This window comes from Pseudophryne corroboree, chromosome 5, assembly GCF_028390025.1.
Source record: "Pseudophryne corroboree isolate aPseCor3 chromosome 5, aPseCor3.hap2, whole genome shotgun sequence".
Lineage (NCBI taxonomy): Eukaryota > Metazoa > Chordata > Amphibia > Anura > Myobatrachidae > Pseudophryne > Pseudophryne corroboree.
In genome coordinates this window covers 396,859,920-396,877,883 of record NC_086448.1, presented here as the reverse complement: position 1 = coordinate 396,877,883, position 17,964 = coordinate 396,859,920, and positions in this window count along the sequence as shown.

Below are 17,964 nucleotides of genomic sequence, written 5' to 3'. Positions count from 1 at the left end.
TTTGTTTAAATTTTACTAAATCCTGTCGATACTGGTCACACTGAGATTCCAGTTTACCCATACAATCTTGTGAATCATCCTGTTCAAACATTTTTTGGTTCCCTTTCTCAAATGCAGCAATTTTGTGTCGGGTGACCTCCAGCTCTCTGTTAGCTTCTTCAATCATGAGAATCATGAGGTCAAAGGCACATCTATTTAGAATACCTATCCACTTTCATACAAAATCGGGATTATGCCGCCCAATCGTGGGCACATTGCGAACACGGAATCCTCTGGGAATCTTGTGTTCTTTATAATATTCCGTGAGCGATATCCCATAAAATAAAAAGTAAATTTCTCGGCGTTTGTACTTCAAAAGTTGGAACAAGCAGTCCTCCGCTTTCATGACGGAGTCTGGAGCTGGAATAGTTTCCTTGGACAGGATTCTATCTATCTGTTTCTGTGTGAAACCAAAAGTCTCACCAGGGGCCATAGCTCCCATAATATGGCACCCTGGGGCATCATCTTGGGAAGTCATGTTGCTCTCCTTCCACCAGTAATATTACCACCAACACTAAATAGTTTAAAAACTGGGTATATAGGTACTGGAATTTAGAAAAGATGTAGCTGGTGGTGCCATACAAAAGGTGTCCGCTTGACACAATATATCCTTGCACAACAGTCTCAGCTCTCCAAACAACTTGCTCTGTGCCAGATCACAAATACAGCACATGAATCCGAGAAGAATGGCACTGACTGAATGAGACAACGGCAGCTGACAATAGACTTGATGTCTCCTGTGGTAACCCCTAATTATATTCTGGGGGGAGGGGGTCATTCCACATCTAATCACCCAGAAAAATGTCATTATGACACCCATGTACAATTTTTCTTCTCCAGGCCACATAGTTTTTGAGATATAGGGGGTCAAAGTTTCGAAAAATTGTGTGGCAATGCCATTTCTGATGCCCCGTTTTTATGTGAGGTGTTTCTGGGAAATAATCCTGTAACCCAATGTGTAGTGATAATATAGTAAATATTTATATTTAAGGTAGTTAGATATAGGATGTATAAACATAATATATATATATATATATATATATATATATATGAATCCGAGAAGAACGGCACTGGAGACAACAGCAGCTGACAATAGACTTGTATTAATAGGTAACAGCCATTTCAGGGCATTAGCCCCTTACTCAGGCCCAATACAAAATGATAAAGACAAACAAACATGAAACACTTACCACGCTATATACCCAGGAAGCGCGCCAGCCGCCGCATCTCCTCCATGCGTCCCTGCTTCCGGGTACCGAGCCGCCAGGTCACTTCCGCCCAATGCATCACTGTTGCCCTCGTGATACAGCGCTTGCGTGTCATCCAGGCTCAGCCGAACATCCACGAGATCCTGAAGCCGCTCTCCCCACTGACAGGCGCTGTGTAGAGGTAGACTGCCAAAGCGCCCCCTGTATGGTACAAAACATGAAAAACATTAAAACATTAATATACATAAGTAGAAACACATACATATATAACTCTAACATAGTGTTTACACTGACAGAGGCAGACGCATGCATGTTCATATAGGCATTTCCTTTGCCAGAGATGGCCCAACATTAAAATATTGGCTGCAATTGTGAATTGATCAGTCAAAGAAAGACCGACCACTCTCCCACTGCAGAATGTACAAAGAAACAAATAAATATGTATCAAGCTTGGTTACTAGACTAACAGAACACATTCCAATTAATCTTATCATGAAGTAACCGAGCTTGATATGCATGTTATTCATTAATAAAACATACCGAGCGCTAAAAAACCTATAAAATGTCTGGGCTTAAATATATAACTGTGCTGCCATGAATAATTGTATATGAAAAGTGGCACCTGTAAAAAAAGTTATTTGTGCAGTATGTTTACAACTCCTTTATGGGGGTGGTATTCATGTGACCGGCGGTCGGGAGACCGACAGTCACATGACCTCCTCCAGCATCCTGACCCCTCACTATCTCGATGGTCGGCATGCCGACCAACAGGGACTATTTCCACTCATGGGTGTCCACGACACCCAAAGAGTGGGAATATACCCGTGGCGACCATATGTCGCCACCGAGCCCGAAGCATGGCGAGTGCAGCGAGCCCGCAAGGGGCTTGCTGCACTCGCCGCTCCCCACCGGGATTCCGGCGTCGGTATGCTGCCGGGATCCCGGCGCCGGTCAGCCATACTACACCCCTTTATGGAGTAAATGGGTTGAGCTCAGTCCGTTCCAATTCACAATATGTTTGTGAATATGCTGACTGTCCCTACCTCCTTGTCGGTTCCGTACACAAATTGAGAAGGTGATGTTAAAGTCCTTCTGTCCTGCCCCGCTGCGTCCAGCGTTAAAGGTTTGCTTCTTGATGTCGGGTCGCAGCTTGATGACGTCACACTGCGGCTAGGCGTCGGGAAGTTCGGGCCGGAGAGATGGTGTTCTGTAGCTCTATCCCTCCAACGCGTTTCGTGCGTCCCCGCTGTTACATGCGCCTGGGGTGGTGGGAGCTGCAGAGAGGATGCAAGGAGTCCAAGGAGGAAGAGAGGAGCTGCAGAGAGGAAGCGAGGAGGACAACAGCTTCCGATGCGGTGGCGGGGACCACGTGGGGGACCGGGAGCTTAATCCTTTGTGTTGGCCCTGCTCAGTGCTCAAAGTGGTGGTATGCCATACCGTTGTAAACCGCCCCACTTCAAGCACTGTGTGTGTGTGTGTATATATATATATATATATATGTGTGTGTGTGTGTGTGTGTGTGTGTGTGTGTGTGTGTGTGTGTGTGTGTTATCAGAACTGGGAAAATTGTGTTTCAATGTGTTTAAACATGTGCAATTTATAATATAGGGTTAATGTCTTCAATGCCCAAGTGCAGTGAGGGATATATAAAGTGTGCAGCACGTGGCCTGAGCAGGAGACATACGGGGAACTAACAGCAAAAGCTATAAATAGAACAGCTCTTTTCTGAGAGGGAACTTGACTGAGGTAATCAGACTGAAAACAGCTGTGCTCCTGTCTTGTCACCTCAGCAGGGAGTAGGCAGAGCTGTCTTAACAGCAGTGTAGGCCCCTGGGCACAGCAATGCACTGGGGCCCCTACCCGCCCATCAGCGGTAGGGGGTGCTATCAGCGGCAGCTTTGATGTCCCGCAGGCGTTAGGGGTGTTCTATCTTTCGCTCAGCATGTAGGACCTAGAGAAATAATTTCTGCTAATTACTCTTTTACTGCACAAATGGGACATGAAGGAGAACACTAAACTGTAGAAGGAGACATTGTGCTGAATGAAGGGGTCCTGGCACATGACTTCAAGGGTGGTAGGGGGGTGTTTAATACACAGAGGTGGGGTTGATAGTGGAGTGGGCTTAATATTCATAATTTTCCTGGGGTCAGGGCAGCTTGCTTTACTGCAGATATCTCCAGATCCTGGAAATAGATTTCTTAGCTTTAATGGGATAAAAAAAAAACCTAGAGAGTCCCACCTTTCACGAGGTACTGGGGACTTGGGGAACAGAGTTTAGGACCAGAGCAATCCACCAACAAATATATAAAACTGCATATTAAGCGTGTGGAGCTGAAGCAGGGACCAGCTTCTTGAAGGCTTATATCTCTGGTTCTGGGCATAGTAGAGACAAGCGGCCAGTGTCCACTGAAAGGGGAGAGTCCCAGCTTTTGGAGAATACCCTCAGAAAAACTCTAAGTCAGACAGAACCCGAGATAAATGGCTGGTATGAACAATTAACAGGCTTGGATGGGGACCACTACTTTGAAGTCGGATATCTCCGGTTCCCCAGGGCCGATTTTCAAAGGAATGGTACCCCTGGAAAGAGGAGACCCTCAGCTATCAGCCTAGGGCCCTTTTACTACTGGGGCCCTTGAGCAAGAGCCCATTGGGCACATACGAAAAGACGGCCCTGTTAGTAGGGTGCCGTGGTTACCTGATTTACAGCATGGAAGAATCAAGAGCCTGCCCCTTGTTAAGTACTGTCTGAGTGAACTTCTCTGAGAAGGGAAGCCAGCAGTGATCTTCTGAATGGGCGGTGCTATGTCCGGGGGAGCAGCAGAGCTGTAAATACAGACATCCATGTAAAGGAATAGTGGGTGGCAGTAAACTAGCCACACACAGCTGGATCAGAAGGCAGATTTAGAAGTGACAGCTTCCCAGAAACAGGAGAGGAGGTCAGGCTGAAGAGACACTGAACACAGGCTGCAGTTCCTGGATGTTTTCAGCCCACACAGAGGATCCAGCTAGTAAGTTAAAGCAGACACACCAACACTGTATAGAATTGCAGCCACAGTTAGTTACACAGTAAGAAGAGCTGTAACTTAGGGATTCGGTGAAATCCGGTCCAGGCCCGTATCCGGAACACCGGACCAGATCAGCTTCCTGCAGCGACCTCTGCCGCTGGGGGGGGGGGGGGGGGGGGGTGTCCGCAACGGGCTGTCAGTGGGGAGGGAGAAATCCTTGCCGGCTCCCGCACTGCTAGGAGGCTGTCAGCCATTTACAGTGGCGCTGTCTGTTTGCTGCTGTCACACAGGGAAAGGCTGTGCAGGGCTGACAGCCTCCTACCTACCCCGCTGATACTACACTCGGGCAGAGGGAGGGGGGAGAACAGAGATAGCTGCTGGTGCTGCAGCTCATCTATTTGAAACACTGGCTGCATAGGGAGGGGGATTTTTTTTTGTGCAGTATAAATATAAATAAATAATTAATAATAAATGACCCCTTGCCCATTGTTTTTGTTGGGAGGGTAGGGGGTGTGACCACGCCGCTTTTATAATGCCACTTTTAAAAAAAATATAATTAAAACTAATGTATATGAGAAGCGCCACACGCAGTGGTGCAGAGAGGCGGGTAATTAGATATTAATTACCCCGTCCCAAGCTGCTGGAAGGGCCCGTCAGGGGAGTCCACCTCCCCCTTCCCAAATATACTTACTCTTGACGGTACTGGGCAGCGTCCTGTAGTGCACATGCGCTATGTTCCCAGATGTCACTGGACAGATGGCGCCGTTGGGTGAAGAGGAGGGACCTGCTTCCGATCAAGCAACCTGGCCCAGTTGAATAAATTGCACACAATTAATACTTTAATCAATTATATCTTTCAGATGTGTAGACACGCCCCCAATTTAGGCCACACCCCATTACATTACTGGGGCCCAGCATGGCTTTCCACGCCCCTGAGCACACGCTCTATTGTGGGGTGGGGCACTGTTATACCCATTCCGATTGGTAGAATTGGGTGCAGAATACCCAAACAAACTTAGATGCTCAGGGTGCCAGAATAGGACCACCTTAGATATCAGTTCCAGGTGCCGGAATGAGGGGCAGACCATCTTAGATACCTGTTCCGGGTGCCGGAACGGGGTGTAGACCACATTAGATAGCTGTTCCAGGCACCGGAATGGTGTGCAGAACACCCACAAAACCTTAGATAGCTGTTTAGGATGCCTGAATAGGACGCAGATCACCTTAGATGCCTGTTCAGGGTGCCGTCATGGTGTGCAGAACACGCAAATAACCTTAGATAAGCAGTCCGGGAGATGGAATGGAACCTTAGAAAGTCGTTCCGAGTGCCGGAACAGGATGCACACCAAACTTTGTCCGGCTTTTTGCCATCCGGGAGAAACCGGCAGAGTCTGTCACACAGGACGGCTTTGAGCCGTTGGTGATGCTGTGCGCATGCGCAGCATCAGACACGGCTTGAGAGAAAACCGTTGTGTGTGAAAGCTCCCCTTCACACACATGGTTTACTGGCAGCAAAGACGGCACGGCGCCTGCACGGCAGCCGGACCTTCCAGTGGTGAGACCCGGCTGCAACTCGGCAGCCAGGCCGGGACCGTGCCATGTGTAAGGACACATTGCGCTGCATGTGTCTTTACATCACGGCAGCGGTTTAAAGCCAGCCGGGTGTTTGCCAGGTGGCGCCAGCTGCCTCGTGTGTTTCGGCCCTTAGATAGCCATTGCATGTGCCAAGATGGTGTGCAGGACACCCAGACAACCTTAGATACCTGTTCCGGGTGCCGGAACAGGGCACAAACCACCTTAGACAACTGTTCCGGGTGCCGGAATAGGAGGAAGACCGCCTAAGATTGCTGTTTCAGGTTCCGAAATGGTGTGCAGGACACCCAGACATTCTTAGATAGCTGTTCAGGTTGCCGGAATAGGGCACAGACCACCTTAGATACCTGTTCCGGATGCCGTAACAGGGCTCAAACCATCTTAGACAACCGTTACGGGCGCCGGAACAGGATGCATACTACATTAGATAGCTATTTCGTGTACCAGAACGGGGTGCAGGACATCCAGACCACATTACACAGCCATTCTGGATGTCGGACAAGGCAGCAGATCACCGTAGATAGCATTCTGGGTGCCAGAATGGAGCACAGTCCACCTTAGATAGCCTTGGCAGGTGCTGGAATGGGACGCAGACCACATGAGATAGCTAGTTAGTGTTTTCCGCCCCGGGGTTGCAGGACATCCAGACCACATTACACAGCCATTCCGGGTGCCGGACCAGGCAGCAGATCACCGTAGATAGCATTCCGGGTGCTGAAACGTGGCGCCGTCCACCTTAGATAGCCGTTCCGGGTGCCGGAACGGGACGCAGACCACATCAAATAGCTATTTAGTGTACCGGAACGGGGTGCAGGACATCCAGACCACATTAAACAGCCATTCCGGGTGCCGGACCAGGAAGCAGATCACTGTAGATAGCATTCCGGGTGCCGGAACTGTGTGTATTCCACCTTAGATAGCTGTTACGGGTGCCGGAATGGGCCACAGACCACCTTAGATAGCCATTCTGGGTGCTGGAAGGAGGTACAGAACACCAAGACCACCTTACACAGCTGAAATTGGCAGCGGACCAGCATAGATAGCATTCCGGTTGCTGAAACGTGGCGCCGTCCACCTTAGATAGCCGTTCCGGGTGCCGGAACGGGACGCAGACCACATCAAATAGCTATTTAGTGTACCGGAACGGGGTGCAGGACATCCAGACCACATTAAAAAGCCATTCCGGGTGCCGGACCAGGAAGCAGAATGGGCCACAGACCACCTTAGATAGCCATTCTGGGTGCTGGAAGGAGGTACAGAACACCAAGACCACCTTACACAGCTGAAATTGGCAGCGGACCAGCATAGATAGGCATTCAGGGTGCCGGAACAGGCAGCAGATCACTGTAGATAGCATTCCGTGTGCCTGAACGGGGCATAGTCCACATTAGAGAGTTGTTGCGGGTGCGGGAATGGGCTATAGACCACATTAAATAGCCATACCAGGTGCTGGAAGGGGTTGCATAACACCAAGACCACCAACCACAGCCAGAACGGGCCGCAGACCACCTTAGATAGGAATTCCAAGTCCCGGTACAGGCAGCAGACCACCTCAGACAGCCATTTCCGGGTTCCGGAACAGAGCTCAGACCACCTTCGGTATGTGTTCCGTGTGCCGGAATGGTCCGCAGACCACCTTAGATAGCCATTCCGGGTTCCGTAACGGGGCTCAGACCACCTTGGGTAGGTGTTCTGTATGCCAGAACAGGCAGCAGATCAATCTCGCAGAGACTTACGGAGGGCTGAGAGCGATCACACAGGACCCATTCTGCACATGTGCAGAATGGGTCCTGAGCATGCAGTTTCTCAATAATCTGGAAACTGCGCAGGGGTCGCTATATTGATCCCTGCTGAATGAGGGCCATAGTTTGCGTCATCTGCTGGTGTGGGCCATAAATAACTGCAATATCAACACCTGCACACACATAGGGCCCAATTCAGACCTGATAGCAGCAGCAAATTTGTTAGCAAATGGGCAAAACCATGGGTGTCATTCCGAGTTGATCGCTCCCTAGCTATTTTCTGTTTGTTGTTTTCAGGCAGGTCTGGTTGGCACCAGCCTGCCTGGTTTGTGGGACTTAGGGGCGAAAACGGCCCAACCTTTAGGGTTAATGGACCTGTTCCCCGCTTACAGGACATAGCTCCTGAGGGACCTTTTCGCAAGCCCCACCACGGCTACCATACAGTCCTGGAGCACGCCGCCACCCCTAACAGTGCCAGAAGTAAGAAGAGTGTTGAGTAAGCGAACGGCAGTCCCGGTTAGCGGGTTGCTGCCGGTAATGGTGGCATGAGTGTAGGAGCGCAGCGCTGACAGGTAGGCTGTGGCTCCAGGCTTCAGAGACATGCAGACTGTTTGTATGTTCTGCTGTGAGGGGCGTGCTGAAGCCACAACTAATACTCACATTGGCACTAAGTTTACAGGGGTTCTAACCCACTGAAACCATACATATAACCTCAGCCAGTATAAAAAAAACAGGAAGGCCATGTGCCATTACGGCGGCGAGGCTTCACTATGAGCAGATCCAGCGGCTCACCAGCACCATTTTCCCACTGCAGCTCTCACTGAACAGACTGACAGAGACACGCAGCTCCTCCATGAAGACTTCAGCTTACCTCAGCGGTACCAGCGGGTCATAGCGCGCGGGGGGGGGGGGGAGACAGTGTAATAATACTAGTACCGTCTTAGAAAGAAGGGCGCTGTGTGGCTGGCACCATCATACTCTGTGTCCCCCTAGAAGGGCCCTGTTTGTGTTAACTGGGCTTAACTTTTCTCGTGTGTGTGTGTGTATACTTTCACATTACAATGGCAGGCAAGGAATGTGTCTCATGCACTGCAGACTGTTTTTCTTCCCCAGGGGGATCACTACAATGTACTCAGGGTCGGACACATTATCAGACAGGTGGAGAACCAGCATGGTTGGATTCCCTAAAAGGGATGATCTCAGATATTTCTAATAAATTGTCCCATACTGAGAAAGAGATGCAACAGTTAAGACAGTCTATGGATGACCTGATGAATAGAGATTCAAGTCCCATGCCAGCGTCTCATACCCCTGCCATTTGTCCACGGAAGCGTGCACTGGCCCAAATATTGCAGGCTGACACTGATGATGATGATGTGTCAGACCCAGAGGAGGGTGAGGTGGACTTAGGTGGGGGGGGGGGTGCAGCCCTGTCACATGGAATACAGGCCCTGATAGAAGCTATTAGGAAGGTCCTGTACATCAAAGATGACACAGTGACAGGAGAGGATGAGGAATCTTATTTTAACGTGAAAAGCAATCCTCTGCTACTTTCTCTGCATCTCAGGAATTAAATTCCCTATTTTAAGAAATTTGGGTTAATCCTGACAAGAAGTTTCAGATCCCTAAAAGGTTAATTACATCATTCCCTTTTCCTCCGGATGATAGAAAAAATGGAAGAACCCACCTCCCATTGATGCATCGGTATCTAGATTGTCACGCAAGATATTCTTGCCGGTCCCAAGGGCAGGCTCCTTAAAAGATGCGACTGACTACAAGATTGAGACCACTCTCAAATCTATGTACACAGCTGCGGGAGTAGCCCAGAGACCTACAATAGCTTGTGCTTGGATCACAAGAGCCATTGCAAAATGGTCAGGTAACCTACTTGAGGGTTTCAATTCCTTACCGAAGGGAAAGATTCTTTTACTTTTACACTATATACATAACTCTGCAAGTTTTTTGGTTGAGGCCATAAAAGAGATAGGCTTGCCGAATGCATACACCACGGCCATGTCAGTGTCAGCACGCAGGGGCTTATGGCTACGTCAGTGGACTGCGGATACTGATTCCAGAAAAGGTGTGGAAAGCCTACCATTCACAGGTGAGACCCAGCTTGGAGACGAACTGGATACGTGGATATCCAAGGCGATGGCGGGTAAGTCTACATACCTTCCTTCCGCAGCTCCTCCACCTAGGAAGACCTACTCGGCTCCTACTCTGCAGTCCTTTTGGACAGCAAAATCAAAAAACAAGACAAAAGGTTCTTCTACAGCCTTCAAAGGTTATAGAGGTAAACCCTATAATCCAGCAACTGCAGGTTCAAAGGAACAGCACTCAGGTTCTGCTTCCTCTAAGCCTTCAGCATGACGGTGGACCGCACTGCCTGGAAGACAGGAAGGTGGGAGCCCAATTTAGAGTTTTCAGTCACATATGGGTGACATCATGCCAGGACCCCTGGGTCATAGAGCTTATCACCCAGGGTTACAGACTAGAGTTTCAGGAACTCCCACCTCACAGATTCTTCAAATCAGGCTTACCAACTTCTCAAGATATAGTTGGCAAGCATAATTTTACAGGATGCAATCAAAAAAACTGACTCAGGTGACTGTTCCAGTTCCACCTCAGCTGCAGAACAAATTTTATTATTCCAACCTGTTTGTGGTACCAAAGCCGGACAGTTCGGTGAGACCCATTTTAAACCTGAAGTCATTAAACCCGTTCTTACGGGTGTTCAAATTCAAGATGAAGTGTCTGAGAGCGGTGATCTCAGGTCTGGAGGAAGGGGAATTCTTGGTGTCTCTTGATAAAGCTAATTATTTATCTTATTACATTCACTATAAAATGGGTAAGAGACTCAGTACGCAATTGGCATATGGGGTACCGTAAGGGTACGCACTTAGCGTAGCAGACGCTTAGCCGTGGTCGAGACGCACATGCGACACGCTCGCTCACAACTTAACGCGTGGTGTCGAGCACGCTATAGGCGGCCGACTACCGTAATGCTACGCTACTAGCGTAGCGTACGCTCGTGACCACGAGGAGCACACGAGCGGCGCAGACGCTCACGGGATGACACTCAGTAAACCTTGTATGCAACACAGTGAAAGATTGAGTTTGTACTGTAAACCTTGGTTTTGTAATGTGAGCACAATGCAATGCTAATTAACCTCTATTGTATGAAAGCCTCTTGAGCGATTGAGACACTCTGAATACTCTCAGCAATGTAATAAACACACAATACCTTGCTAAGGTTCCAACACCTTTACTAACAACATCTAGCTATGTAAAAGTTAAAACAGTTAACAGTTCATACACTACAGGCTAACATCAATATCTAAGCAGGCTAACTACACATAAATATACAATATCGTCACAATCTTATACAATAACAGAGAGAGAGAATATGGCAAATACAAACAGAGATTTAGAATGGTTACAGAGAATAACTTACACACACTGGGGAATGATCGCTGCGCAGCTCTGGTACCAGCTCCGAGTTAGTCAAGATGAAAACCGTTTGTGGAGAGAAGACTGAGCTGGCCAGGCTGGCTGTCCTTATATACACTGCGTACAGTATACTACAACGGGACCTACAATCTCATTGTTCATTGGACACAGGAATGTCTCCTCGCATCATAACAAAAGGTCATAGGTTAGTTTGAACAGGTGGGCTGTGACTATATCAAACTGCTCAGGTGGGAGGGAATCTGAGAATTCCCACCGCATGGATAATGAACCGCAAATATAGTAAATGTCCAGAAACTACTAATAGACATAACTATACGCAGGAGCGATTAATCTTTACCTAACCAGCACCGGATTGTTTCTAATAAAATGTTCTTTAGTTAGGTACCAAACACCACTGCTCAAACCCTGTCTGACCCTTCATATCATGCAAAGAGGAATTTCTCTGTCCAGCGACCAGTTACATTAAACAAACTTACAGTCATTATTAAGGGGAACATTATCTATAAAACATACTATTTGGTTTTATTATTTAACGATTGAGTCGCCCGCTAGACGCACACAAACTCTACCGTAAATGCACATACCACGCGCTCGAGTGCATGGCCGAGGAGGCGCCATCACGCAGCTGCGAGTATCCGCACGCACGGGAGGGAATGTGCACGTGCAGCAGGCACGCGCATGGGGTGGATATATGGCAACGTGTAGCATGATATTTTTCCGACTTTGACAGTCCACCCTTTGGCAGTCATCAATAACTGCCACTTCCTAAAACAGTTAAAAAAAAAGAAAAATATATGTCATAATGTAAATACCATTTTATGATTGGGTAAAGGGAGGAGAGGAGCAGGTGGGAAAAAGGTATGACCTAGTGGGATAGTAGAATCATGTGTGCATGAATCCATGTTTGGGGGGTCATGTATCATCGTGCCGTACGTGTTTTAGATCAAGCTTCGAGGTATTGCGAAGTATACATTTGAATTCCTTCTTATCCCGTATTACGGGTCTGTGGATGGGCTGTCAAACTTTACCGGCTTTTGGTTGCAACAAATGGGGGAGCACATTTAGTTGATGATACATGAATGGGGGGATATGTGAGTGCTGATATCTGTATCTATATTCCCTATGTGTGTCATTACCTGAAGATTGTAGAGGTGAAGATAAGAAGCAATTATTATAAATGCAGTCGTAAACTATGTGAGTTTAATATGCATTCGCCGATTGAGGTCTTGTCTGATGTCTTGTCTTGATGTACATGTTGTCTGATGTCTCTCGGTGCTTTTGCTATAAATAACGAGCAAAAGTTGTTCCATTGTCCATAAAGTTACAGTCTCTAAAGTGTTGGGCTATCGTAAAAGTTAAAGTCACTAGGGAAATTTGGGGCTTGTAGCATCGTTCATCAATGGTCTGTATAAAAGAGGTTGTCAAATTCTTCTTCCAAGCGGATGTCTTTGTACCTTGGAGGAAAACAAAGGAGAAACGGGTGAAAGAAACGGACCATGGAATCACATTTTCATCACAACATTGTCTCTATCGTTGGGTCATAAATCAAATTAGTTGTTGTTAGTACAGTGTCTTCGCTCCTCAGACTCATCACCCTGGTATTACTTTTACGCTTCGCTAAAACCCGAACGCATCTAAATATCAGGCCAACCAATATGACGACTCCCAGAATACACAAAAGAAATTTCCCTACATCCATAATAATACCTTGGGCCCATTCTCCTAAGCCCGAGAACCAATTTCGTGGGTTCAACCATGACACCCAACTGGTCAGCTCATTACCCACAGCAGCGAGTGTGATATTGTGTTTCCTTCGAAACTCCCACTTTAATTGTAAAATGTCATCCATCTTTTGGTCTATGACCTCGGCTGGGTCCTCCGTGCTGTTTGTAATGTACGTGCAGCACTTTATTCCATATTGAGTTGCTAGGGTAACACAATACCCGCCTGTCACAGCTGTGAGGTAATTGAGAATCATCCTATGCTGAACCAGTTCTGTTTTGTAGGCTTGTAACTCTTTCCCAGTGTATCTGAATGTGTCGTCATACATTTCGGTGATATTGTCTAATAAATTTGCAAGCGCAGATATATACTTATAATTTATCACTCCCCTGGCGGTACGAGTGATATCTAAGTAGGAATTGAATCCCGGTGGATTCATGGATCAGATCAGAGGCTGAATGCTCTGTCCTCTCTATCAGGTGCCATTTAACGACGTGCTCGTAATGAGTTTGAGTATAAGGAGCTTGGGCACTGCGGTGAATATCTTTCATTTTGTTATGGGTTACAGTCATTACTTGAGGCAGTACTTTTCCAATATAGCACAATCCCTCTGAGTTTGGAGCAAGCCACTTATACGCCTTCCTCCCGCATATGAAATATGCATCATCGGGGAGAACATATGGGACGGAGTATGACATTATCATGTTACAAATTTTCCATGTGAAATCTCCTAACCCTAATTCTCCCATCTGTTTAGGACACGTATCAGGTTGTACGACATGTGCACAGTATCCTGGTGATACTTCTCCAACTCGCATGGTCCTACTTCCTAGAGTGTACCTATACCGGAAATATTTTCCATGGTCGGCTATCTGGCGTATAAGTTCTGTGTCTATGGGCATTCTGTCGGGTCTGTATGAAAAGGTCATGGTTTGATTACTCCATGACACTTCACAATTTCCCGGCTTTTGGGGATTGGAAATGTTAAAGCACACTAAGGACCTATCCACATGATATTGGTGGAGCTTCAAACTAGGAGGACTAGAGATATTAAACCTCTTGTCCACCGGCCTCCCACCACTTAGCTCAAGTACCTCTCCTACAGTTAAAGGGAATGGTACTAGTCCTGATTTGCTATGACATTGAGGTACTTGAGAGCATACCCAACAGTCTGTCTGATTTAACACTTTACCCACTAAGGAGTGATAGTCACTCAATGGATGCCGGTCCATGTGGACATTAAAACTGGACTGACATTTCTTGATGCACCCATCCTCAACTATATTGTCACAATGCCTACAGATGCAGTTCTCTTCAGCTAACAATCCTTCACAATTCCTTCTACTGTCAATGCTACCAGATCGTTTTCTGATACTCACCTTTACTCGGAGATTACGTTGCTCTTGGAAATTTACGCCTGCATCCTGGTCATCAGAACCCATTCCCGATCCTTTCTCGACCTCCATGGTACTCTCACCGAAACAGACTGCTCTGGTCAACATCATGGTCAACAGGAAAATCCGGATCACAGTCTCTTGGGGCAAGTCCATCTTAGAGGAGTAAAAGGAGAAAAATAAGAAGGGGGAAAGGAAATAGGAGGTAGGTGGGAACTGGAGAAAATAACAAATGGGAAAAAGAATTCTGGCTCGACAAGCTTCCGGTCTTATTATTCTCAGCGCTCAGGTGTCGTCTCAATCCTTGTGTTAGACAGTGTCCCAAATACTTCACACGGGTCTGGCATAATTGTAACTTGTCTTTGGAAACCTTGTGTCCTGTGTCTGAAAGATGAAACAGGAGTTGTTTCGTATCTCTCAGGGACGCTTCCAGTGAATCTGAACACAGCAGTAAATCATCCACATACTGTATCAATATTGATCCACTCTCTGGTTGGAAAGACTGTAAACAGTCATGCAGGGCCTGTGAGAAAATACTTGGACTGTCTATGAAACCTTGTGGTAATCGAGTCCAAGTGTACTGAACTCCTCTGTATGTGAATGCGAATAAGTATTGACTGTCAGGGTGCAGAGGTACCGAGAAGAAAGCGGAGCAGAGGTCAATCACAGTGAAATATTTGGCAGTGGGAGGGATTTGCATAAGGATGACAGCTGGATTTGGCACTACAGGGAATTGACTCTCAACTATTTTGTTGATCCCTCTTAGATCCTGCACTAATCTGTAACCCCTCCCCCCACTCTTTTTAACAGGGAAGATGGGACTATTGGCAGTGCTGGACGTTCTTACCAGAATGCCCTGTTGTAGCAAGCGCTCTATTACAGGGTAAACTCCTAACTCCACCTCTGGCTTCAGAGGGTATTGTGGGATTTTTGGAGCTATCCTACCATCTTTTACTTGCACAACTACTGGGGCTACGTTTGTCATCAATCCAGTGTCTTGTCCATCCTTGGTCCAAAGTGATTCCGGTATCTGGGAAATCATTTCCTCTACCTTGGACGGACACCTATTTACAACAACAGTGTGTGACATTAATCTTGTTGGGGAGTCTAGCATATCCTGCGCTTCCTGAGCGTGGTTTTCGGGTATGTCCAAGAACACACCTTCAGGAGTACAGTATATGACGCATCCCATTTTGCACAGTAAATCTCTCCCTAGGAGATTAGTCGGAGCCGATGCAGCCAGCAGAAAAGAATGCTTGGTATGCAAAGGCCCTATCGTAATCTCTGCAGGTTTGCTTAAAGGGTAGTGCTGTACTACTCCTGTTACTCCCATGGCTGGAATTGTTTTACCAGTGGTTCTCATGCCCTCGGTCGAATTTATCACTGACTTGGCCGCCCCCGTATCTACAAGGAAATTTAGAGATTTACCAGCTACATCAATTGTGACCTCGGGTTCACTTCCAAGGCTCGCAATTAATTTTACTGGCTGCAGATTACAGGTGTGGCCCCGCCCCTATGGTGCGTGGTGACCTCCCTGCATTGCGCTGGCAGCTATTACCTGTGAAGGGGGTAAATGGGAACTATCAGTTACTTGCCAGTCTCTTTTTGGGGGATACCTTTTTGTTTCCCCTGCGTGTGGCTCATAACTCCGTCTCTGCGGTCCTTGATCCCAATTTCGTGTGTCATGTCGTTGTCTAGGGGGTTGATATGATTTTGGTGCATTTTTCGATCTACAGTCTTGTGCAAAATGTCCCTCTTTATGACAGTAATAACAAGTTACCACATTTGACTTACCCACAGGGGTCGGAGATTTATACAGAGGTGGCCTTGTGGTCAGGGCCTGTATACTTACGGCCATTAACTTATCACTTTGTGACTCCCTGTGTCTGGTGATATTCCGATCATGATCAATAGCGGCCTCTCTCAAAGTAGCCACCGACAGACCTCGCCAACATGGTTGGGTGGTCTGTACCCTCGTCCTCAATACTTCCTTTAAACCATCCATTAACACAGATACTGCTACTTCTCTATGATTCACATTTGTCTTAATGTCTTCTATGCCTGTATACTTAGCCATATCCTGTAGTGCCCGATGAAAATAATCAGCAGCTGTTTCTCCCTCTTTTTGTTTGATGGAGAAAATTTTGTTCCATTTGACAACAGCTGGAAAATACTCTTTTAACTGTAAATTTATTCTCTTTACATTATCTTGGTTGTACACGTCTGTAAGGGGTACCTCTTCATCTAATTTACAGTCAGCTATAAATCTCGCTGAGTCGACATTGGAGGGTAAACATGCCCTCAGCAGTATCTGCCAGTCTTTGTTATTGGGCTCCACAGTATTTCCTAGCTCTCTAATGTATTCCTGGCTTGCAACTAGATCTTTCCTAGGATCAGGGAATTCAGACACCATTGATCTTAATTCCATTCGGGAAAAGGGGCAGTGCATGGCGATGTGTCTGAGAGGAGTGACTCCTGAAGTGTCAGTTTTCCCATTTGGCACTGCAATTACCCTATCGGGATTAAGTTCAATAACATCATTCTGAGTAGATTCTACAACATGTGGTGAAATGGTTTCAGCATAGTGTATGGTGCCGTACTTACCAGTTGATACGACCTCACCTGTCCCTCCACTAGGGGCCTTTGATACTGCTCTTACTGGTTGGGACGTGCCCACTGTTGTTTCTGCTATGGTGGCTGCTAGAGATAGTGCCGATATTGTTGTTGGCTCATCCTCTTGGTCACAATCCTGGGGAAAGTTTAAAACAGAGTACAGCTTGCACGGGTTAATATTAGCATCAGCAATCTTGGTTACATTATTCTTAACATTTATACAGTTACTAAGTGCATGTTTATCATTCACCAGTGTGCCATTCTCTGTAACCACCTTCTCTCCCGTTATGTATGGTGGTGGTGGCGCGGTGGCTATCAGTTTTCTGATAGGGTTAGATCCAGCCGCTTGAGCCAATCCTCTTTGTATTTCACCTTCCTGTTGCCATAACTGTAAATAATTATAATGTTTGATCCGTCTCTTTGCAGATTTAATGAGACATATCCTTCTCCTTAGATTTTGTAACACCTCGGGACTAAAACTGCCTACCCGTGGGAACTTTTCCCCATCATGCACAGTAATTCTTTCCCATTCATCGCACAAAACCTCTGTGTGTGAACCGTATTTCTCACACATGACATACCTTGCCGACCCGATTGGTCGGTTTACTAAGTCAACCCGAACCGAGGTTTATCGCCCCCTACCTGAACAACTGGCCCCATCTTTGCAGGTGTTGCTTTCACTACCTCTGACCTTCAAATCAGGGTCTTCAGCGAACCCTTACAAAAACCAAGATGTCCGGGGTAGGCCGGCGGCGGAAGTTTACTGAGTACCTCCACTCATTCACCCACGTCGACCAATACGCCCACACACTGCCCTAGCGCTGGCGTACTCGACCTAGGGCCCCTGCGACCTTAACCTCTATTTACTGGAACATGTGGGTGTGATCCGAAGAGCACTTAACCCTTCCCAGTAACTATTGGTTGCTAGAGAATTCCTGAGTGACCAGCGAACCTCCCTTAAAATAAAAAAAATTACACAAATCACGTTAGAATGTACAAATAGCGTTTATGACCCCTCTAGCGTACGCAAATGGTACTGGGTCAGGTTACTAACTAATGCACACAATTACGTGCGGTACAATCGTTCTGCACATAAGCAACTAATCTTATGTGCGGAGCGACCAGTGGAATCGAAAATTGTGGCTGCGAATTCCTTCAGCCAGAGCTTAATGGCCTA